Source organism: Larus michahellis, chromosome 11, assembly GCF_964199755.1.
Source record: "Larus michahellis chromosome 11, bLarMic1.1, whole genome shotgun sequence".
NCBI classification, from domain to species: domain Eukaryota; kingdom Metazoa; phylum Chordata; class Aves; order Charadriiformes; family Laridae; genus Larus; species Larus michahellis.
In genome coordinates this window covers 12,642,283-12,665,813 of record NC_133906.1, presented here as the reverse complement: position 1 = coordinate 12,665,813, position 23,531 = coordinate 12,642,283, and the positions used below count along the sequence as shown (strand labels likewise).

Here is a 23,531-nt window from a genome sequence, read left to right as displayed (position 1 = left end):
AGTAGAACAGGAGAGCGGAGAGTTTAACAATCGGTTCCTTTTCTGACCGAATTGTTTAAGAATATCTTTTTTAAGGAATTGTTTTTCAATTTGCACCTGTGCATAAATGAAATGCCTGCAGGTTACCGGCCTCACTGTTTTTTGCATGTGTGCGTGTGGGGGCCGCGTCTGCCGCAGATGCACCCAGGCTCTGCCAATGCCCCAGCGCTCCGGCGGGGAACAGCAGCTCGAGGCGGAGTATTTTATTTCCGGGCTAAGTTTAAGATGTCTGTTGCTGCTGGGCACGAACACGCTCCTAAGATGAAGACAGGCGCGATGTGAGATGGGCGGGAGCGAAGCCCGCTGCAGGGGCTGCTGGCACCGGGAGGCAGAGTTTCATGGCATCGCTTTTGTTGCGACACGAGTTCCTCCCGTGGCTGCTTTCACCCCTCAGCCAAAAAGATGAGGAAAGCCAAAATGCACCACGTTTAGCCACAGAAAGCTGACTTTGACTCTCCTCCCCTTGTTCACTAACCTTATCTAAATAAGTGAAAAAACCCCAACCAACTAAGCCTACAAAAAAGCTGAGTTTCAAATGAAGATGCCAACGACAACAAAACACATTACACCTCTGCTGCCTGCTGTGAAAGTCCTAAAATTTGTAGTTCCCAGCACAGGTCTGTCTGCCGCGATCTGTGGCAATAAATGTGGCATTGCCTTGGCAACATTTTTTATACTTTGATTAAGGAGCAACTGATGCAATATTTCAGGAGACGGGGGAAAAAAGGTTTGATACTGAGAAAAACATTCTGGCTGTTCTGTATTGTCCTTGAGGACTTTACTGTGTGCCGTCACTAACTGCTTAGCAACAGATTGATAGTGGCTGGCGAATCAATCTTTTCAGAGCAGAAAGCACAGTATACAATGCTGCATGTTCCAATTCAAGAGATGCTATTGGGAAGCTATATAAGCATCAATTATGGTTTTTTAGATGTAGTTAATTATAGCAGGGAGAACTCTGATCACAAATCAGCTTTCCTTGCTCCCCCTTCTGCCTTTTAAAAATCACAAGGGAATTACTGTAGATTAGCGAATTGGAAATCGCAAAAATGTGATTATCCAAAATTAAAATGAGTTGACAAGCACTGTTTCTGAATGGATTTGTGACGGAAGAATTAAGGAAAATAAAACTGGCATCTTTTAAAAAGTTTTAAATTAAATTGTAGTTATTTTGCTGTTTGGTTTGGTTTTGGTTTGTTGTTTTGTTAAAGTATAAAATACTGTTCTTTAAACAGGGTGCTATTCCCAAAATGTACACAGACATCAAAACAGAAAAAAAAGTGGACAATTCAAGTAATATGAAATGGAGATAAATTAAGGAGAATAAAGCCCTCAAAAGAATATGTGCCCATCAGGAGTTAGACACCAGGAAGGGGCTGCGCAGGCACCACCACCTTTGGCTTATGAAGGGATGAGGATTTGAAGCAGACGTGAACTCCACCCAAAGAAAATCATGTGCATCCACCCAGTTGGACTCCTTCCGTTTTTCCCCTCACTTCAGGTGGTTCTGCGACGGCAACGAGCACGCGCAGGTCCCACACTGCTGCTATCGCCGGGGGATGAGAGCAACACACTGAGACCCCGGTCCTGCTCGGCACTGCCAGCATCCTCCCCCGACCCCGCACCAGCGTCCTCCTCTGGATCCGCACCAGCATCCTCCCTGGCCCTGATGGCACTGCTGGGCACCCGTGCCAGGGGACGTGGCGCTGCGGTAACCTCAGCCAGGCTCTCCTTCCCAAACCTTCCCACTCCCTCCGCCACCCAGGACCCAGCAGCCCTGGCCAGCCCCAGAGGCATCCAACCGCCAAGAACCCTGGGGGGCAAACCCCTTGGCTCTCTCCTGGCACACCCCTCGGGCAGCACCAGGATTTTTGCCCCCAACGGTGCAAAACGCAGGTTCCCCAGCCCACGGCTGGATTTGATTGAGCCAAAACCAGAGCGAGGGGTGCGGATGGAGCCTTCCCCACGCTCGTCCTCCCTGGTGAGCTGCTGGCCAGTCCCTCCCGCAAGGTCCGCTGCTGACAGTCCTTCCCACTGCTCGCCGGTGCCTTGGCTCGCCTGGGAAACACAGTGGGAACATTTCCATCAACTCAGCAAACACCTTCCAGCCCTGCTGGCCACGAGCGCCGCGCTGGCAGCGGCGGCTGAGCGATGCCGGGATGCGGCAGGAGGGAAGTGCTCACGCATTTTGACACAGATGTGTCTGAGCAATTCCTTGATCTACATCAACATTTACCTCAAAATGTAAATATTCCAAATCATAGAAGAGTAGCACATAAATGAAGTGGGTCCATGTACTAAGGTACACCTGATGAGCTCCTTTCTACCTGTTCAGAGCAGGCAGATCCCTATTTGGGTGCTTCACACCGGCTCATGCCATGGCACACCTGTTTTCCACTGATGAGCTGCTACAGGAGGGGAAAGGCTCATTCTTCCTTCCTCTGGGAAACCGCAGCACTGCAAACACCACCACAGTGGCTCAGAGGCATACTTCTGCCTTCAGGAGTGTACTTGCACCTGCAGCATGCAAGTGCGATCAAAATGTTAAAAAAAATAGGCTGAGCAGGAGAGGCAGGAGAGCGGGGCCAGGGCACGCCGTGGTGCCGGCGCAGGATGCTCTGTGTGGTGACCGCTGCCACCCAACAGCATCCGCAGCTCCACCAGAGAGAGACCGCGACACGCTCAGCGCCTTCCAGAGCTCTCTAAAGAACGAGCATTTACCTCCCGGAGAACAGGGTAGTGGCGATACCTAGCTGAAAGGCTGCAATTCCAAAGTCTATGTGCCCAATCCCCCCCAGAGCAGAGCCCCTGGACCTTTTACGGGCCTTGGAAAATTCTATCTAAGAGCGAGACACAAGGCACACCAATCTCTTCAAGGTGCTGGTGCGCAGAGCGATGCAGCTCTTCATAGAATCATAGAATCTTCATGGTTGGAAAGGACCTTTGAGATCATCAAGTCCAACCATACACACACAAAAAAAAACCCCAACAAAACAAAAACCAACCAAAAAACCCCACAAACAAACAACCTACAATCTCTGCCACTAGAGCATGCCCTGAAGTGCCAAATCTAGATGTTTCTTAAATACCTCTAGGGATGGTGACTCAGCCACCGCCCTGGGCGGGCTGTTCCAGTGCCTGGCCAAGGCACTGGTCATGGGGCTTCCAGAATGAGATTTTGCTACAGGTGAACCCTACAGCACCCATTTCCTATTTCCTTTCCAGAAGGCACTACACCTGCAACACGAGCTCTCTTTATACCAGACACATTTATCATTTAGCACATAATATACGTCTCCTCATATTGCTTCGGTGGCTTTGCTAGAAGTCTGGCACACAATTTAAAATCTGCACGAGGACCGGTTCATATTCTCTTCTACCGATGAGGACAGCTTTTCACTGAGTGAATTTTATTATTTTTTAATAAAGAAATCTTAAAATATAATTTTAATGGTAGCCTGAGCATCGAAACGCTATTATTACTGCTGCAACTGCAGGGCAGACATGCCAGGAGTCAGAGAGAGCTCCACGGTGCTGCTGCGGAATATTCTCCCCAAGCCAGATCTTGCCTTGCAAATCTCCACCCCACCTCCATAAACCCACCAGCAGCTCAAAATAAAACATGGCTGCATTTTTGTGCAGAGAAAGGAATACAGTTGGTCTCCAAACTCATTTCTGACTGCTTGTCTAAATGTCTTGCAGTTGCAAAAGTATTCGGGAAATCAGGCCACCTAATGGGATTTCTCCTCTCTCTGGCTTTTGATCGAGTGAAAAGGATGGAAGTGGCATTTTGACACCTTGAAGTCTGAGCCAGTACCAAAAGAATTCAACAACGTGAGAACTGACAAATACACCCCCGTGACTTCTTAATTCCTGGAGGTTTTATTGGTTGGTTCAAATTCTGGCTGATTAATAGTTTGTCTGAAATAACAAAATAATTACAAATTACAGTGCATTAACATAAGAGAATCTCATTTGTGCACATGGATTCAAAGGGAATTTAATTTCTCTTGTGGAGTTTCTCTTGTGGAGTTTCAAACCTTGAAATCGAGAGGAAAAAGCTTCCCTTTCCTGACTGCATCTTACCAAGCACCTTTTCATATCTCTGCAGCTTTCTAGAATCCCTCAACTATGTCCCTTTAAATTCTGCGCTAATTGAATTTAAAATTAGTACCCAGTGGGGACTAAGTAGAAGCCAAGTAATTTAATGGTCAGACAATTAACAGCTCTGCATTAACTAGAGCTTCTGAACAACAAATGTTTGAGAGGAGCCGGCAGACTGTCACGCTGGGCGTGATTTTCCTTTCCTTACGAAGAAGTGAGAATCACAGTTCAGTGCTATTAGTGAAAAATGCCAGTTTCGCTGCCATGGAATGATTAAATGTTGATTTTTATTTATTTTTTTTCCCCAGACAGAAGCAGCTTTGTGGGCTTCCTCAGTTGGATTTTCTCTTAGAAGTTCCTTGCTCAGTTTTCATGTCTGATAACCGTATCTGTGCCATTTTGAAGTATTTTCGTTGCAGACCAGGCAAAACATTATACCTTCTGTAGCCAGCAAATGTTTGGTCATATCACAGCATTAATTCAGCTCAGCTTTTGAAATGGAGTTTCCATCTACGCTGAACATTTTGGAGCCATGGAAATGTCAGCATTTTTAAAAACAGAAGACATCCCACATGGATGCAAATATAACAGCATAGCTGCACCTCCTGTGGGTATGCAAAACCACTTCTAAAACATGAAATAAACTCTTCTGGAGAGGTTATTCCTAATAGCTGCTGCTACAACACAGGCTCACTGACATCTCTCAGGGTCTGTGACTTTTTATACGCTTCATTAATTTAGCTACAGCGGTGGAAATGTGTCATGGGCTTCAAGTTGAGAAGGGATCTCCACAGAGGACACAACAATTCGTTCAACTTTTTCCAAAAATGTTTCCCCATTTTTGGCGTGACTTCACCACATTGTCTTTTAGAAAAACACCCTCTTATACTTGCATTTAGATACATTATAACAAAATACTATTTCCTAGAATAAGTTACAACTCTATTTGCCACTGGTTAGACACGGTCTGTTACCCCAGAATATGCCCAGTGGGTCCAGCCTGGCTGGGAAATAACCAACCCAGCGATGCCCTGGGAGCCACCATCGATTACACCCTGCCAGACCCATTGTTAAGTCTTCACTTTTCAAATGCTCCCAAGTATTTTAATTTTTCTTTCATGACAAGTTTCATCTATTTGGAAGTAATGAAGTTAAGACGTGTGCTCAAGAGCCTGTAGGGTGAAAGTCTTACAGCTTAGAGAGTTATCTGGGTTACACAGCCCCCTCCCTACCTGCTCCACAGGAACATCAGATTCGCTTCCCCTCCTCCCAAAGTATCAAAAACATCCTAAAAATTTCCTAAGCAAAGATCCAGCAATAAATTCGGCAAGCCTCTAATGCTGTCTTCTCTGATAGAGTGGACTGCACCACCTTCATAACTCTTCAGTTGTGAAACACACAGAGACAGCAAAAATAGAAAACGCTGAGAGTCCTTCCATGAAATACTTTTTAAAAAAAAAAAAAAAAAAAAAGTCTTATTCAATGCATTATGGCTTAACCAGGAATGAAGGCACATTTAGTATATTAGGTCTGTTTTCCCACCACTGATGCCGCTGTCTGTACTGGTGTGTGATGGTTTGGCCCTTACGATGGGTGTTGAGCACAGCGTTTTTCCCTAACCGGGAGGGAAGGCACAGTCATAGTGGAGCCTGGCCTGCTGGAGAGCCTTCTGAGTTTGGAAGGATTGTATAAATAGAGGTGGTAAATGCCTAATAACACTGTCAAAGAGAGCAGCTGAAGGACCCTTCCGCTTAATCCCCCCACGAGCTGCCCCGCTTCTGCCCCCGGCCCCGGCTCCCAGCTGCCCGCACAGCGGGCTGGGGCCGGCTCGCCCAGGCTGCACCCTCCACCCCCCAACACAAACCTCGTTTTACTCATACGGTTTTCTACATTGGTTAAGAACGGGTTACCCGCACAGATTCTTGGAAACGCAGCTTTTTTCTTCTTTTTTTTTTTTCCCCGCCAAAGAAAACCTTGCTCCCATGCAGCGTTGTGGTGCTTCTGACACAAGCGCCTTCTTGCTCCTGAAACAAACCCATCCTCACACTGCTCAAGTCAGTGCTTCTGAAAACGAGCACCCAGCACGGTTTCTGTGTTTATTCTCTTCTCTCTTTCTCAAAGTTACAATATGCCACATGTAATACACTTAAAATTTAAAATGAACTTCTGCCATCAAATATTCTATACAAAGCACAAAAGCGTTTCTTAGCTGCCTTGTAGGTCTGCTGCTAATTGGAAAGAGACAGTGTTATTAGGAATCCCCCTACTGTCTTGCCTACAAATAAACACCATCAAACACAAGCCCAAAATATTGTTTCTCTATGGAACGTGTATAAAAATGGAGGATCTTAAATTTAGTAAGGGGAATTCTGTGCTGACTTCGTATTATGAGAGCAGTAAAATTACCAGGATTCGCTGGCGATGATCCAGCGACAGCTTTGGAGGGCTTCGAGCCGGGCTGGGCTGACTGGCCTCTCCCAGTCCCTTCCAGTCTGTATTTCCGTGTTGCAGTGACCGTACCTCCGGAGCGCTGGGAGCAGGGCTGGCACCGAGGCACCGACAGCCGCGCTCTGCAGAGAGGAGCTCTGCGTCCGGGCTGGCAGGGCAGCTGCAGCCAGCGTGGCAGGGCTGGGAAATGGGTATTTGCCTTAAGTAAAAATGGTGGGGCTTCAGGAAATGATAAGAAATGGATTATTGTTGTATAAACACTTCATAGGTCAGCTTTTGTCTTACGACAGAGCCCTCGCTATTCTCTGCGCTCTGTTCCATTGACTCCTTTCTTCAGGCTCCTGATGGTAGGAGATGCGTTTCTCATGATTTTTATTCTACTGGCAGCAAGTGCCATTTATAACTCAGACAGACTGTTTCCATTTTTACTTAGACCAAACTCCATTGGTTTCTGCAGAGAAATCCCTGAACTACTTATGCAAGAGGAAAACTGAACATCTCCAACTTGATATATGTCAACTTCCATAACCCGAGGATTTGAGCCCCGTTTTCCTTCTCTTTTCTACCCCGCGTTTAAGGATGTGAGTTAAAGTCTTGGGTTTTGCTGAGATATTTATTCACTTTTGCCAATGTTCCATCTTTTTTGATGGTTTAAAATGCACATCTGAAGAAAAAGAAAAGGCAAATGGAACGAGCTTAGTGTGAATGTAGGAGGTGATAAATGGGCATATAATCAATTTTGCAGAAGGAAGAAAACTGATGTAATGCAATGCTAATACAGAACCATGTAACGCAGCTTCCTCACTTACACCGTGCAAAAGCCAGTCTCCCCGTCATTCCACCTAACGCGCCTCTCACCCCGCTGTCTCGGCGTGCAGCGGAGCATCCCCAGCCAGCGGGAGCAAAGGCGACGTTTGGGTGGAGAGCAGCGCGTCCGGGCCTGGCCTCAATTTGTGGCTTCCTCCTGCATTCCCGCTGCGGGGAGTGCCAGAATCGCGGAGCATCAGCAGCGTGGGTAACGCTACTGACATCTGCATTTCATTCTCGCTGAATCCTGCACAGCGACTCTCTAACTCCTAAACTTGCCTTTGAAGCCACAGCCTCATAATTTTGTAAGAGAAGCAGCAAAAAATAGTTTCACTCACCTGAAAATTAATAAGGATTCAGCATCACGTGCTAAAGCTTGGTTTAGCCGGTGTGTTCCCAACATCTGATAAGCAGCTCCTGATGTACACCCTCTGAAAAAACAGGTAAAGTGAGGAGAAAATAATGACAGCGTCCTCCTCAATATGTCAGCACTTTACCTTGAATTTTAACAGCAAAGAAAATAGTGAGCAGTAAGTATCATCTCAACGCACTTGCACAGTTCAATGTGTAGAAAAATCTCTGTCCTGCCACCAGAATGGATAAAAAGCGACTGTAGGGGTGCGGAGCTGGCGGATGGCGTGTGGGGCTGCGCTGGCTGCTGCTCCTGGAAAACGCCAGGAGCATGCCCGGAGCCCCGCAGGATACCCTGATTTCTGGGGGAGCCCTGCTGCAGCCCCAGCCCCTCGTTCAGGGCCCTGGAGGGGACGCGCTGGGCTGGCCCTGCCCCCGCGGCAGGGTGCTGGGGGCTGCTCTCAATCCATATTTTGGCCCAGCCTGTTCCCAGGCGAGGATGCAGCCAGGGACAGGCAGCAGCGGCAGAAGGGCCGCTCACGAGGGCAGCGATGGGCTCCTCTGAACAACAGAGAAAGAAGGAACTTGGGGGAATGAGCCTGGGGGCTTTCCCCAGGCCTTCGTAATTGTTTAATGTCTTTAAAAAGCTGAGTGAATGACCCAGGAAATCTTACGTTCGGAGGAAGTCATTGCAAGTACCAGTTATCCATGAACCGGATTTGCTGAATGCATTTTTTTTATTCCAGGACTTTGGATCTCCTTGTTCAGGGATGCACAGGTTAACTGATTCTTGTAAAACTCTTATATCTGTATTTCAGTTTATAGGTTAAGAAATAATAATTTTGCATCACATTATTTGTTTGTGTAGCCGCTGGTCCAGACAAAACCACGGAGATGCTGGGAGGGCTGGAGCCCCTCTGCTGTGAGGACAGGCTGAGAGAGCTGGGGGGGTTCAGCCTGGGGAAGAGAAGGCTCCGGGGAGACCTTGGAGCCCCTTCCAGTCCCTCAAGGGGCTCCAGGAAAGATGGGGAGGGACTCTGGAGCAGGGAGGGGAGCCATGGGAGGAGGGGGAATGGTTTTACACTGAAAGAGGGGAGATTTAGATGAGATATAAGAAGATCGAAGGTTTTGTTCTTAAGTCTAGCCAGGCCTTGGTTTAGATCTAAGCTTTCAAACTGGAAGGAAGACTTTGCGTTTGAATGCTGGTGTTTTTAATGGTTTTTAATCAACACAGCACCTCCTCACCTGCTAAATGCAGAATCAGCCCAGCAAGCTGACTGTGCACAAACTTTTAAACAAAACCTATTCTTTCTCCCCAAACCTCTTGCTCTCTTACAGAGAAGAGCGATGGAAGTGCAGTTCCCTGTGGGTCTCACAGATCAATGGCAGCAGCTTTCATTATCAGAATGACTACGTGTCTTGGATAGAAATAAGGTGGTAGTGCATGAAAAATAAGTGAAAATATTTTATTTAAGAGACATTTTTAGGTGAATTAATTTCCTTTTGCACGGTATTAATTTTTGAATCTTTCTGCTGCTGCTCTTCTTCCACTTCTCTTTACAACAGTTATTTATAGCTTCAGTTTATGGTTAAAATCCCTATGCAAAATTTTAAATAAATATTAATGCATCATTAAATATCAATTAATAAATGCTTTCCACGTATCATTGCTATTAACTCCCATTTGAAGTTAGCTCTTAGCATATCTGCATGTAGCAGATTTTGGCATTCCAGCAACACTGATTCACATACGGAACCGTCTGTTTGTGCTGCTCCGTTTGCAGTTGGACTGGGCATAAGACATTCTGTAGAGTCAAAAAAAAGAGCCCGAGGATGGGCAGGCTCACTCAACATTTCAGTCCAGAATATTCCTCAAAGAAACACCCTGTATCGATAGCCTTATGTCAGAGCAGACGGAAAAAGTTTTCCTTTAAATTACTTCACAGTGAAACATTTAGAATTTCCCATGCCTTGTCGAACCGTTAGCTACAGAGAAAATACAGCATTTTCAGCCCAAGTCCATGAATTTTCCCCTAACTGAAAGAGAAACTAACTCTTGCAGGCAAAGCTGTGACACTTCCAGCTCGCCAGGAGAGGTAATTTTAGCCCTGGGTGGCTCCGAGGACATGGCTCTGCTGACCCCGGCACCGCGGGCCGGTGCCTGGGCACAGATTTACCGGCACGCTCTCGGTGCTGCTGTAACAGAAAACTTCTTTGATTGCTGATTCGCCACAAAAACCGTTTCAAGAATTTTATTCTTAGAAACCATGCTCCCTAGGTTGATGTTAAAATATCTGCCCTGTTTGCATGCTGCCTTGCAGCTGACAATCTATCAAGGGCAACCAAGAAAATTCTGTATAAACTACAACAAGCCTTATGCCAATGATGATTGCTGTCTTTACTAATACAGGCAAAATAATATTGCCATTCATTCTGAGAAACACATACTTTCCACTTCTTTTTAAGAGATGTGCCTTGGAGAAGTTTTTTCTGTTATGCTGTGTTTTTTTTTTTTTTATTTGAGCTGTCAGCGCAAAAAGATGCATTTGCGGGCATCGCTTTATTTGTACTCCAGGGGTACAATGCGGTCTCATGAAAACGTGCAGAATTTTTTTTTTTCCCCAATTTTGGGATAATTTTTGTCACAAGACTGGGGGGTCTTCAGGCTGAATTCTGCACTAGTATAATAATTGTATGAACAGTCACATTTCTTAGTGTTGACTCCTACAGGGTTTTTACTATTTTATTCACTTAACTTTCCTTCTGCTCTCCACATAATGGAGAAAATAAAGGATGTCCTTTAAGATAAATTATGGATGGTCACCTTTCCTGTTCCAAACACAGAATTTCCTGAGCAGCCAGTGACTGATGCTTTAGTTACAGTGTTGAGGACTGTTGGATGGACGCTACTGCAGGAATTTCTCTGGGCATACGGCAGTGACTACCAGGGTGTGCTTCCTCTCGTAACACCTAGTACTTACGCAACTGCTTTCACTGCTGACCTAATTAATTGCCTCCAGTTAAAAGGGAACCCAAAGGCTGTAGTTGCCACTTTTAGTTAATTGACCTTCTAGGAATATTAAACGTGGAGCTGGTTGTCTTTACCTGCTCTGGAGCTCTTCTCACATGCTGTAGCTGGTATTTCCAAATCTTGGATCTTAAAAGAATTAACTCATGGGGAATAATTCCAGCATGAGGATTGATAGACGTCAATTATTTTTAAATGAGAGGAACCTGTATTTGTTTTTTTTTTTAATTACCCCTAGTCTTCAATATCTTATAATTTTCTTTTGTGAGAAACTGGGGTGAGCTTCCATGCACGCAGCTTTTGCAAACCGTATTTCCTAAAGGGATGTTTTCAGCCCTGACCAGGGAAACCCGTTCCTGCAGTGACCCAAAGGAAATTAAGTATGATATGAAAACAGTGGAGCCTTGTCGAGCTTTCCCTGGTGTGTGGTTACTGAGGCCAAAGCACACTTCGGCCCCAGCAGCAGCTCAGGTAACTCTAACGTTTATTTCCAGTGCATATAATTTAGCATCTGTGAATTGGAAAAATGCAGAGGGGCACGTGATGAAACCCAAATGAAAACAGCACTTCTCACTGAATCAGAGTGGTGCAACAAAAAAGCTTCTGACACGTAAGAAAGAATGAAGTTGTAGGTGTTGGAAAAAAGCAGTAGTAACTGTATGTTCTGCACAGGAAAATACCCCGTGCACATATGTGTTTGGTAACAGGGCGAAGCGTTGCACACCAACTCTCTTCACAAGACTGAGTGGCAGCTGAGATATTGAGTGTTGGCTGCCTTGGTACCTTTTATCCCCCCGCCTCCAGCCACACACAGCCCAGCTGGGTTTAAGTAACATCCTCTGGAAAGAAAGTGCGCAACAGAGGTTGCTCTGGCATCGTCCTGTCCTTTGGAGATGGAAAATGATGTCCTCGCCACTGGAGAGGGCTGACGAAGGGAAAGAAGGAAAATCTGGCTGCAGCAAACGTCCCTTCTGATCAGAGAGGGGAGCAACCGACCCCCAAAGCACCGGACAGAATATACATTATGGAAAAGAAATGGTAAAAAGTAAAATCCAGCAGTGCTTTGTGTATCTGGTGTCACTCTTCATCTGAAGCAAGAGATTATTTTCTGATAAGGCTACTTCAGATAAAGGAATGAGACCCAGCAGTGTATTTTGAAAGTTTAGGATAATTGGAAATGATTTAAGGGGATCGCAATTTACCCTGCAGTGGTTAAGAGTGTATTTAGAGTACACTTTCCAGGTTAAAAAGCACGCAAGTATTTTTATAATCTGAGCAAGAAATGGACACGTTAAGGTTAACTAAAGTTGGAATGACTTCATTTGCTTTTAAATACTTTAAAGGTAAGCTTTTTTTTTTTTTAATTTTTTTTTTGTGTGTGTGTATGGTTGGACTTGATGATCTCAAAGGTCCTTTCCAACCATGGAGATTCTATGATTCTGTGACTCTATGGATATCGGAGCGTGCCTCGTTGAAGAGAGGGCCCTGGGCAGCCTGGCTGGGGGCAGAGGAGCAAGACGAGCCCGAGAAGAGCCGCGAAGCTCCTGTCAGCTGGGCTGGAAGGGCTCTAATGAATAGTGTTTAGATATTTTACAGATGCAGTCACTTAACCATGAGGGATAAATGTTTGCTCGAGATCTCACAGAAAAGTCAACAGATTAGGGCAAAAATTCAGGGCTTCCTAATTGCATTGTCGTCAGTCTCCCAGATCAAAGAAATCCCAACCTCATCTTCACGCAAGCGCTTGTGGCCAAAAGCCAGCGCCTGATGTTAATAACTAATAAGCTAATCTCAATTAACCCCCTGAATGTTTCACAATCGCGTTGCATTTCTTTCAGGGGTCAGGAAGCGGGGACCCAGCACCCTGTTTGGCTCTGACAGTCTGCGGGAGGACACCTACGCTTTACTGTTCTCCGAATTCTCACCACTGCTGTGTAACAGGTTCTAGTGTTAAAAGTTAAATTTGAGTTAAATACTTTATTTGACCTCAAACTTTTAATATATTTTCATTTCAGCTGTTGAATGATACCTAAATCTGAATAAACTCGAGATAAAACTTTTTTAAACATTTCTTTCGTATTCAAAAAAAACCCACCAAAAGCTAAAACCCTCTCTAAAACTAATACGAGTCTCACTTTCTGAAATTTTTATCCTGCTTTTTAAAAGAAAACAGTTGTCCTTTAGTCAGCCTGGATGCCTCATTTAAAAACAAACAAACAAACAGACAACGTAAATTTTAGGAGAAATTGTTATTGCTCAACCTGTCGCAAATTCTATACAGGTAATTTTGAATATGCAACTATCTTAAATAATTGTATTAAGAGCCACTTTTCATAAGTTTGAGGTATGCACAGCATACATGGCGGCAATGCAGAATATAAACCAGAACATCTGGGAGACAGGGATGAACTGGCTGGTCTACGACATATGAATAAACGTCTGGTGGTTATGAAAGCTATTCTTTCCCTGTTCCTGGAGCCTTAGCCCAGGTTCTGTGCCGTCCATAACACTTTAAACTGGAAATCAATATATTTTAAGTAACCTGAAGGTATTTTAGTGCCAAACCACGTAAGAGAGAGAAGCTGGCAGCTAGTATTTTTGAAGGACTTGGCATCCAAGCTGGTTATCGTGGCATTTTTGCTGATCAGTAAACACAGTGTAATTTGTGACATAGAGATGATTTGCAATTAAAAACTTATTAACAAAGTGCAATGATAACAAGAGGCATAAAATGCCAAGATGTGGAATTGCTTAATTATGTGAAATAGTTCTACCAAACCCAGGGCTCCGCGGAACATTTTTTCCTCTCTCTAATGAACAATCAGTTCTCGCCGAATTCTAATTAGCCTCAATAATGTTGATCCCACTCAAGTATTAGTGGCAGAAAATGCAAACTGAATGTTTCCATTAAACAACTGCCTTCAGGTACAACTGTGCTGTGCAAGTTGTACAGCAAGCGGCGGAACATTTGCGTCCCAGGCAATCCTGGAAAATGACTGAGTTATCTTCGGAGGACAGGAGGGCGCCTGTGATCCACGCAGTGATCTATTGTCACGTCTAGCGTGTTGCCCAATCTATACCTTTCAAACAGATTAAGCCTGCGAGCTTATCCAGACCTGTTTCAAAGCCTATTTGATCTTGAAATAGGACTGAAGAATCTAACAAGAAGAGGCTTGTAGCAGATTTTCTTGTTTAATCAACATTGGAAATACAAGAATTGGAAACTCAAGAACAGACCCCCTTCAGCACCTTCCTTTTGCCAAGATTACAAAGTACTGAAGCACATGAAAATGAGATGACAACAGTTCTAATCTGCCAAGCCTGAGCTGCTCCCCATCCCCAGCAAGGAACAACCAAATCAAAATACGACTCTTGAGAAAGTTCTGGCAATTTTCGCGTTACAGATGCCAGATCCCTCACCCTTCTCTCTGGGTCATGTTTCGTCTTCGCTCGGAGAGACGAGCGCTAGCCTCGTTACTTCTGCAATTCCCTTTGCTTTAGCATTCGCCGTAGCAGCAGCATCACGCCCAGCCACCCCCCGCCACACTTCCCACCCTCCGTCCCCACCCCGGCGCCAGGGACGCTGCGCTCCCAGGGCTCTCCAGGCTCTTGGGGATGCTCTCGCAGCGTCACACGCCGGTGACCACAGCACGGGCAGTGCCAGTGGCTCCAGAGCTGTGGAAGGATGCGTTTCACACTGACGCACGTAGGCCAGCCTGGGCAAAATCATCTGCGGCTAAGGAATTTCCTTCCTCTAAAGCCCTTGTTATATTTGAGACTCCCTAAATTCTCTTCAGGCCTTTCTTAGAAAGCAAAAGCCTCCCCCCGCAACTCTCCCGGCGTCTTCCCTGTGTCTCCCCATGAGGAAAGAAAATGTAATGTATTAAATAGGAGTGGAGATCTAAAATGTAGGTTACAAGCATTAAGAGAAGCAAGAAATAATTCATATGCTCCAATGTAGTTCCAGCACTGTTTTATTCCTGAGAGCAGGAGGGAATTAATATTTCAATATATCTATCTGCAAAATACGTAAGTGATTGGGTCATTAGTGGTGTCCACGGTAATGAGGATCGAGATTTTAGTGATCTCCTAGTGTTGAATACCCTCAGTGTTCCAAGAAAGTTTTAATTTTGCAAAAAAAAATTTGTTATGGCAACCATCTCAAATGGTGCAGAAGACAGCAGACGAAGCCCCTACACAGGAAAACATTTGCGGAAAGGGACCTTCCCACATTATTGGGCTGGTCGTCAGAGACACTAAATTTCAAACTGAAACAAAATCAGATCCCATCCCTTTAACAAAATCCTTTCAGTCTCCAGTAACAGCATGAGTCGCTCCCTCATACTTCAAGCACTTGAACTGGAACAAAGCGCTCTCTCTTGATCTACTTTCTCCCACTCCTCCTTGCCAGCCTCTGCTTTTTTTAGTGTACTGAGGCATTAACCCCATGCAGATTTGCTGCTTTAAATGTCCCAGCAGTGAGGAGAAATGAAACACATGCTAAAAGAGGAAGAAAATCCAATTTAAGCAAAAGTCTATAAGAGGACTGGGTTTCTTTGTATTAAAAAAAAAAGGGGGGGAGGGTGGGGGGGAGGAAAAACCCCCTCTCCCTATAATAACTTGCTATGGGTCACACCACATTAACGGAGCGGTGAGTGCTGGAAGTCCCCACAATATGTTAAGCCTTTCCACGGAGATGGAAAATAGCTGTTTGTGTTTAATGTCACAGTCGGACATGCTCGCCGCAGAATACAGGCTTTGTTCTCCCCCATGCCGAACTGCCTCCCTCCAACTCTGAAATATTTTACCATAGAATATTTTTAGTTATGTAACCATACTAATGAGATCTAAATTAAAATAATTCTTCTCAAGGCCGTTTCTGGTGTTCAAGCAGAAGCACAAGATGAAGTCATGCCATTTCAAAGCCATGTTATGGTTCAGAACAGTTACTGGAAAAGTGCTCCGGGGGCATTTTTTCCTGTCTCTGAGGCTGTAGGAGACATGAGCCCTTGCAGCGGTGCCATTAGCATCGCACCGCCAATTCTGCACGAGGGCTGTAAGGATCTTGCTTCAGGGTCTTTACCCGAGCGAAAGAGCAAAGCAATGGCCAGCTCTCCCCAGATTTTTTACTGCAGCGACTGGTCGTGATCTCAGCTTCCTTCCACGTCGAGGATGATGTAGTTAGATGGGTCAGCGCTCATTTCTCTCCATATCATTCATGAAGGCTTTCAGACTTCAGACATAAACCCCTTCCTATTGCTTTGGCATTTCAACCCCATGTGTGATTTTCTTCCTTTCTGGGTTTTGTCCAAAACTCATAAATTAACGTGCGTTAGCACCTAATCTCTGTACATCTTCTACAGCCTATTCACACTCTTGATTACCTCATCTCATCCAACCTACAGCTCATCTCCCTTTCCAAAATGTCTTACCTTATTTACCTTCCATGAGGCAAACACTTTCTCAATTTTTCTTCTCTTTTGAGGCTCAAGAACTCTGTGCCATTCTCAATTTTACTTTTGACAGTAACACAATATGGGAAATAGAAGAGCTCGCTGTTTTTAGCAGACCTCAAATTTCTCTCATACCTGGAACCATGGTATTAGCTCAGTCCTTTCCCCACACGTGTATATATATACACCTGTGTGTGAGTGCAAGTGAAAACATGGTGATTTCTGAAGTCTTCAGCAGTATACATTTGTGTAATAAAACGCGCTGACACAATAGTGATAAATCAAATGCCCAATTGACATACTCACACACCTTCACGGCTTTGCTGCTCCCGTCCCCAGGACACCGTGGGCGCTGGTGGGCGCGTTACCCAGACGCTCCGGCGTCAGACTGTCCCCGAGGAGCGAAGGGCACCCAGGCTCTGCCCAGCAGATGAGGGGTTTGTGTCCAGCTCCTTCCCCAGAGCACTTCACTGAGCATCCTCCAGGCATCAGTTTTACCGAGGCCACTGGAAAACGTGTGTTGAAGTTCACAGGCCGTGCAGCTGCTTCAGAGAAAACATCAATTCAGTAAAGAGCACAGCAAAATACATATCCTTTGATTTCATGTTTTAAAATACAAAGTTTATACAACTATAAATATATATTCTTCAGCAAACTATCTACATATGCATGACACCTTTTCTGGAATATTGAAAGGGAAAAGCAAACAGGAAGCTCAACAGAAACAAACTCAAGCGAAAAAGAAGGTGAAATGGCAAAGAGGAGCACGAGTGAAACTTTCCTCCTGGCAAGTTTATATGTATCTCCCGAGGGATTTAAAAGTCAGTTTGACTCCTGTGAACTCATACATCAGTAGGGAAACAAATAGCCTTGTAGCCCGCTTGCCCAGCAAAAATTTGTTGAGCCAGTTACTCAGAAAGTCAGCAGCTTCTCATTTTTCATATTTAAAAAAAGCATGCAAACGACGACTTCTGTTCAAATCAATTATGCAGACCTATTGACTTGCAGAGTTGATACACGTCCTACAGCAGCAATTTATGACACAGAAAACCAGTGCAACTCTCTGTTGCTGATATGGGCTCTGGATGAAAACTACCAAGTTTTACGAGACAGTCCTGAACACTTGTTTGAATACAGGCTGTAAAGTGCCTCCACTGCTGCAGGTGACGCCCTGTCCTTGCTCTCAGTAAGTTCTGCTATTAGCACAGTTCCCTTTGGAAAAGCATATAGAGTGGAAACTTTTTTCAGTAGCCCTATTAATGCAAAGGCTGTGACTCTCCCTCGGCATCCCGAAGGCAGAGACGGTGGCCAGGGCAGGGCAGGGGCATTGCCACCATGGGAGCAAAGGGCTGGCCCCGGCCAGGACCCACACTGGGGTGTCCTCCCCAGATGCATCAGGTTCTTTCAATAATCTCTGGTTTCATTTTAGCAAAGCATACCATTTCTCAGGCTTGACAATGCTTTTTCCTTTTTAATTTGTTTCAGTTTTATTTTGAGGTCTCCCCTCCAAAGCCCCCAGCAGAGCTCAGCAGGAGAACGTTACAGAGGAAAACTGCTACGAGAGCGGAGGCAGAGCAACATCACGATTCGCAGTCGCCTTTCCCCTGCCGCTGACGTATGCTATATGACAAAGTATAACAACTTGCTTCACTGCTGATTTTCTTTCTGTGCTACTTTTCCTCCTCCTTGTTTTTAAAGGATCGAGGTGGACCCCTCACTAATGCAAGCAAACAAAGGACTGACCAATGCAAGCGGCATTTTTCTCCTGGGCAGTCTGTTTTCATTGAGCACTTGTGTGATACAAAAATAAACCAATAACGAGACCGAAAATCAATGACAGCAAAGCTATTAAAGACACGAGGTCATGAAGAGGGCAGAAGTTCAGTTTAAAAAGTATGTGGTGCTGCAGTAAGAGCCTGCCAGTCTGGCTAGAGCGGCGAGTCACGTCCTTCCAGGCTGAAGTCCTTGGAAGTTATGGGCATTTGCTTGAAAAGATTTTAAGAGGCCAAATTTTCAGGTGGCAGATGAAAACCAGACACGAAGGCTTCCCCAGGCTGGGCACCAGGATATTCCCACACGGTTCCCTCTGCCAGGTGAATCCCAGTGTCCCTGCAGACAGGCGCTGAGCGGTCACGATGGCTTCTCCCTGGAAAGCTTTTATTTCTCCCCTTCACCTCAAAACTGGGACACTCGATGTGACAGCGGGGCGGGCAGCCTGGCTGAGGTCCTACCTGAGGACCATCACCCCCTGAGCCACAAGGAGAACACAAGGAGGTCTGCCAGAGAGCAGCTTGGAACCAGAGGGTTAACTGTAGGCCACGGGACAATCATTAATGGTATCACAGATGTTTGTGATTTCAACAAATTACATTTATACTACGTCATAGAATCACGGAATTGTCTCCGTTGGAAGGGACCTTTCAGATCATCAACCCAACACTGACAAAACCCTCACTACCCCATGTCCCTCAGCACCACGTCTGCCCGGCTTTTAAATACCTCCAGGGATGGTGATTCCACCACTTCCGTGGGCAGCCTGTTCCAATGCTTGACAACCCTTTCAGGGAAGAAATCTTTCCTAATATCCATCCTAAACCTCCCCTGGTGCACCTTGAGGCCGTTTCCTCTTGTCCCGTTGCCTGTTCCTTGGGAGAAGAGGCCGACCCCCCTGGATACACCCTCCTTTCAGGGAGTTGTAGAGAGCGAGAAGGTCTCCCCTCGGCCTCCTTTTCTCCAGGCTGAACACCCCCAGCTCCCTCAGACGCTCCTCACAAGACTTGTGCCCCAGACCCCTCACCAGCTCCGTGTCCCTTCGCAGCCGGGCAGAGAGCTGACGGGAAGCTCTGCACCATCCCCACCAGCGCTGTCTCTGCAGTGCACCGCGGCCGTGCTTTCGGATCAGGCGCTGCTCGGAGCTGTGACACAACCCCCGTGTCCGCTGGAGATGGCTGCTCCCGGCACCCCCATCCCACCAGCAGCGCCGGGCGCCAGCCTCTTCTGCCATGCCACAGGCACCTCAGTGGGGGCTCCGGGGCACGTTTCCTACTCACTACGGCACGTGGGAAAAGTAAGGTGAAGACATTCATGTATGTGTTCTTTCCCCAAGGAATCGTGACATAATTGCTTACAAGCATTCGTTTATCCAGTGAGTGAAGTAATTAACTACCAAACGAATCATATTAGGCAATGCACGGTCAATTACCCGCCAGTTTAGAAGAAAAGTAGTTATGTACTGCAGTAAGCTAATTAAAATTTTTGCTATTTTTCTTCTCAGATACTTAGATCAGAGTTAACAGCGTAATTAACTAATTAAAATCAGAACCAAATGAAATCAAAGTCTGAAATATCTAAAATAAAAACTGCTTCTCTGGTAAAATCAGGTGAGTAACCCAGCCAAATATTGCTTTGGAAATGGTTTACGTTACCTCCGAACGAAAGCACATCCTACGGTGAGGGTTTTCTGGCGCAGTCACGTGGCACCGGTAAAAGTTAAGAAAATTCACAGGAAACCTGGGCACGCGGGCTGACGCGGCTCAGAGCAGCGAGCGCATCTCCCTTGTGTGCTTTGAGTTACGTATTTCATGCTAAAGATGATGAAACACAGAGCGTACAAAATCCCTAGCACTCAGCAATGACGTTTTATCCGCCCCGGTGGTATCTCAGCAGCCCCTTTTTAAGGCTAAGCTCTCCCCAAGCGCCGAGCAGGTCTCCCTGCAGCACGTGCGATGCCTCACACCTCCCGAGCGCCGAGAGCAGCTTTGTTTTCACGGGGTTTGAAGCGAGAAGCGAGGAGAACTTGACAGCAGGCTGCTAATGCAGGGCTTGCCAAAAGGTCATATTCAGTGTGATACCACCCATTTCGCAGACACTTGTCGTCTTTAGCATCGCCCACAGAGAAAATCCTAAATTTAAATGCTAAGTAGTACTTACAAGGGTGTTATAAATTCAGACTCCCACTCTGACACAGTTTAAGGCAGGCTAATGCTGAGTTTCCTATCATTTAAAGCTAAAACTTTGCCTGGTTTCTCCTGCTCATATATCGCTTTTCTCCCTGAGCGCGTGAGAGTGGCTTTGCTGCACGGAAAACGGGCGATTTTCTACCACGGGTATCACGCGAAAATATTTGCAGTTTGATAGCTGTCTCTGCTTTCATATGCACATCAGCTGAAGGGGAATCATTAAAGAATAAATTGATCGTTAAGCCAGGTTGCACATGGGAACTGAAGAACCTCCGATAGCTGGGTGAGGCTCTCAGCAAGGCCCCGAGATGGTAATGGGGATTTTGCGCTGGGTTTTTAGCGTGTTTGGTGGGATAGAGCCGGGCTCGGCGACTCCAGGCCCCGCTCGGGTACCAGCACTAAGTCCCTGTCCCGGTGACCACGGGGAGAACCCCGCAGAGATGATTTAATCGGGCTCAGCCCTGCGGCAGCCGGCTCCCTCCTGCCCCTCCACCTTTGCTCTCATGCTCGGAGCATTGGGTTGTTTTTTTTTCCCACTTGTTCAGGCAAAGCCGACCAATTTGCAAAGTTCCCGTAGAGATGCCGCGAGAGATTTGCCAAGGTGAGAAATGCAGCGAGCGGCCCCCGGCAGACGCGCGGGTCCCGTCCCCCGGCCGCCCCGGGGTCTCGCTACCGGTGGTTTCTGAGCCGGCTGCCCCTGGACCCCTTCCAGCAACGAGCTCATCTCCTCATACTAATGACCTGCGCCTTATTAGTAAACCGCGCCGCGTCGCTGGGGGATGAAGGCTGCCTAACGCAGGCAACGTCACCTCCCACTGACAAAGGCGCTGCTCACACCAGATATGGTTACTCCGGTTATAATTCCTAAAGGCATCTAAATATTTTTAAAGTGTATTTTTTAACGAGAAAAAACGCTAGTGCTTACATACACTCTGACTGTAGGGACACACAGCGCTTAGCACTGCTGTCTGTGTTTTCTCATACAGTTCTTCGAATATTTCCTTTCCAACCTGCACAAACCAGTCGGTTAATGGGAAAGCATACTGAAAATCACAACCGACTGGGAAATTCCCAGCAAAGTGCATTCACACCCTCGCCATAATCTCACACATCCCCTTGGCAAACAGACAGGTATTTTTCAGCACATCTTTCATGCATCTGTTTACTTTAATTAGTGACTACGTGTATTCCTGGCCCTATCCGAAAGTAGGAATTAAAATGTAATCCCTAAATAAAGAGGAGTCAGTTATTCCGAGACTGGAGGCTTCTCCGCCCCTCAGACCACTCTGCCCCGGGGTTTATCGGATCCTGCCGTGCACAGACAGGGAAACGTTTCCCTGTTGGGAAACGCCGTGCGGAGCTGCGACCCAGCACCATTCCCTGCGCTCCCAGAGCCGGGTCCGGCCGTGGATGGCTTCTCCTGGCCCTTCCCCTACTTGGCTGCTTTTCCTGGAGCCGCGCTGCATCCGCTGCCCGCCGCTCTGATCTCCAACAGGAATTCCCAGATTTGCAATAGGTACAAAATGGCTCTCTGCTCCCCCCAGCCCTGAAGAACTGCTCACTTTGTGGGACAGAGTAAATACTTTAAAGCGGATTTTGTTCCGCAGTCCGTGGGTCAACATGCTGGGTGGCTGCAGAAGTACAATCACCCATTTGTTTCATTTTAGCAACTGCTAAAATAAAATTTAACCACTAAAACTTTGAAATGACCTGAACCAATCTTCTAGAAATTTTATAATCCCTTTATCTGATGAAGCATTTTGACCTCTGAGCATTGGATGGATTAGTGCCTTGACTGCATTTGCAATAATTAGTCCTCAAAGGCTCACAGAAAGCAAAAAAATCTCAAAATGGCAAGTTTAGTCTAAACTTTTTTTTTGTCTAGTAAAAGAAGCCCCTACCTTTTTTTCTGAGGTTAACAATCAATTATCCCAGATTTTCTTTTCAATTCACTTTGCATTACGTGTTACAGCCTGCTCTGCCGCTTCCCAGAGAGTTTGAAATGCAAAAATAATACGGACGTTGTTTTAAGTTTTTCCTTAAAAATTATGAAAAAAAAATAATCACACGTATTCATGGTTTTTTTCTTTTCACTTACAGCAAGGAGCCAACATCTTTTATTTCCTGGTAAACATCACTGAATATTACTGGATTTAAAATCATCTTTTCCTAATAGAGGGAGCTTGTTTTCGTCAGCAGCTGGTGAGACGTCATTAGCACGACACCTGTTCAAGGCTTTTGCTAATTTTTTACCAACTTCGAACAATGAAAACTTTATTGATTTAGATACCTGTACCGTAGGAAATACAAAGCATTTATGCCACCCTGCGAGCCAGATCGCATTAGGAGAAAAATCCAGTAATATCTTTAGATACTGAGAAACTGAAGTCTGCAAGTTAAAAATGGGGTTAATTTATATTCCCCTTTTTAAAAAGGCCAAAAGGCTACATATCGCTAAGGGAAAGACTACATCCTGAAGGGAATGACTACTGCCCGAAGGGAGGGAGTACCTCCCGGCTGCCCGCGGCAGGCACCACCTGCAGCTCCCTTCAAGGAGAAGTCATGGAAGATGGTGAGCACCAAGCTGCGTAAGATAATGTTGATTATCCAGGTGATCCTGTTGGTTTATTCCTCCATCATTCCCTTCTTGCGAGTGTGAAAAGTGAATCTGCATTAGGCTCATATTTAACCAAAAACAATTTCCGTAACTTTCGGTCAGCCAAAAGGGACATTCCAGGTGCAGAAGCCTAACGCGTCTCCTGCTCACAGGGTGGTTTGCCAACAGCTCTGCCTGGCTGCGGTGCGGTGGTACGAGCAGATTCAGCCGCCTGTCTCAGACTTGCACAGATCCCTCGCGGATCTCTGCAAAGAAATGGTTATTGCAGCACTTCAAATATTATGGATTTTATTCCAGGCTCTGTGAAGGATTTGCAGAGTGACTTCGGGCAGGGCGTTTCACTGCGCTGAGCCCCAGCTGCTCCCAGCAAAAACGTGATCCCTACATTTATAAGTCACTTTGCCACCTCCTAAGAAAAAAAACATTCAAATTCAGGCATTATCAATTCTAAACCACAGTGCACAATAACTTTGGAGGCAGTCCTCCTGCCCAATGAAGGTACTGACACACAGACTCAACTTCTTCCCTTCTGTTTTGCTTCCCATTATCTCGTTATTCGCCAGTAACCAGCTGGAAGCTACAATTTCCATTCTAAATTGCAAGGATGAGCCGAGGCTCACTAGACCATTTCTGTCCGCAAGCCATAACAGTAAGAGAGAGGTTTGTAATCTCTGTCTCCACTACCCAGCTCCAGGAGTTGGAGAAATGCAGCAAAGGCAAATACG

At 46.0% G+C, this 23,531-nt stretch overlaps 1 long non-coding RNA gene across 1 annotated transcript in view; it reads right to left on the bottom strand.

The window, feature by feature from the left end:
- The window catches only part of LOC141749871 (uncharacterized), a 51,383-nt gene extending 31,385 nt beyond the window's left edge, over nt 1-19,998 (bottom strand). The window contains exons 1-3 of the long non-coding RNA XR_012589488.1: nt 19,656-19,998; nt 16,541-16,775; nt 7,737-7,829 (exon numbers count right to left, since the gene is read on the bottom strand). This is a non-coding gene — a long non-coding RNA (uncharacterized LOC141749871). The remainder of the gene's footprint in view (nt 1-7,736; nt 7,830-16,540; nt 16,776-19,655) is intronic.
- Between the last annotated feature and the right edge of the window lie 3,533 nt (nt 19,999-23,531).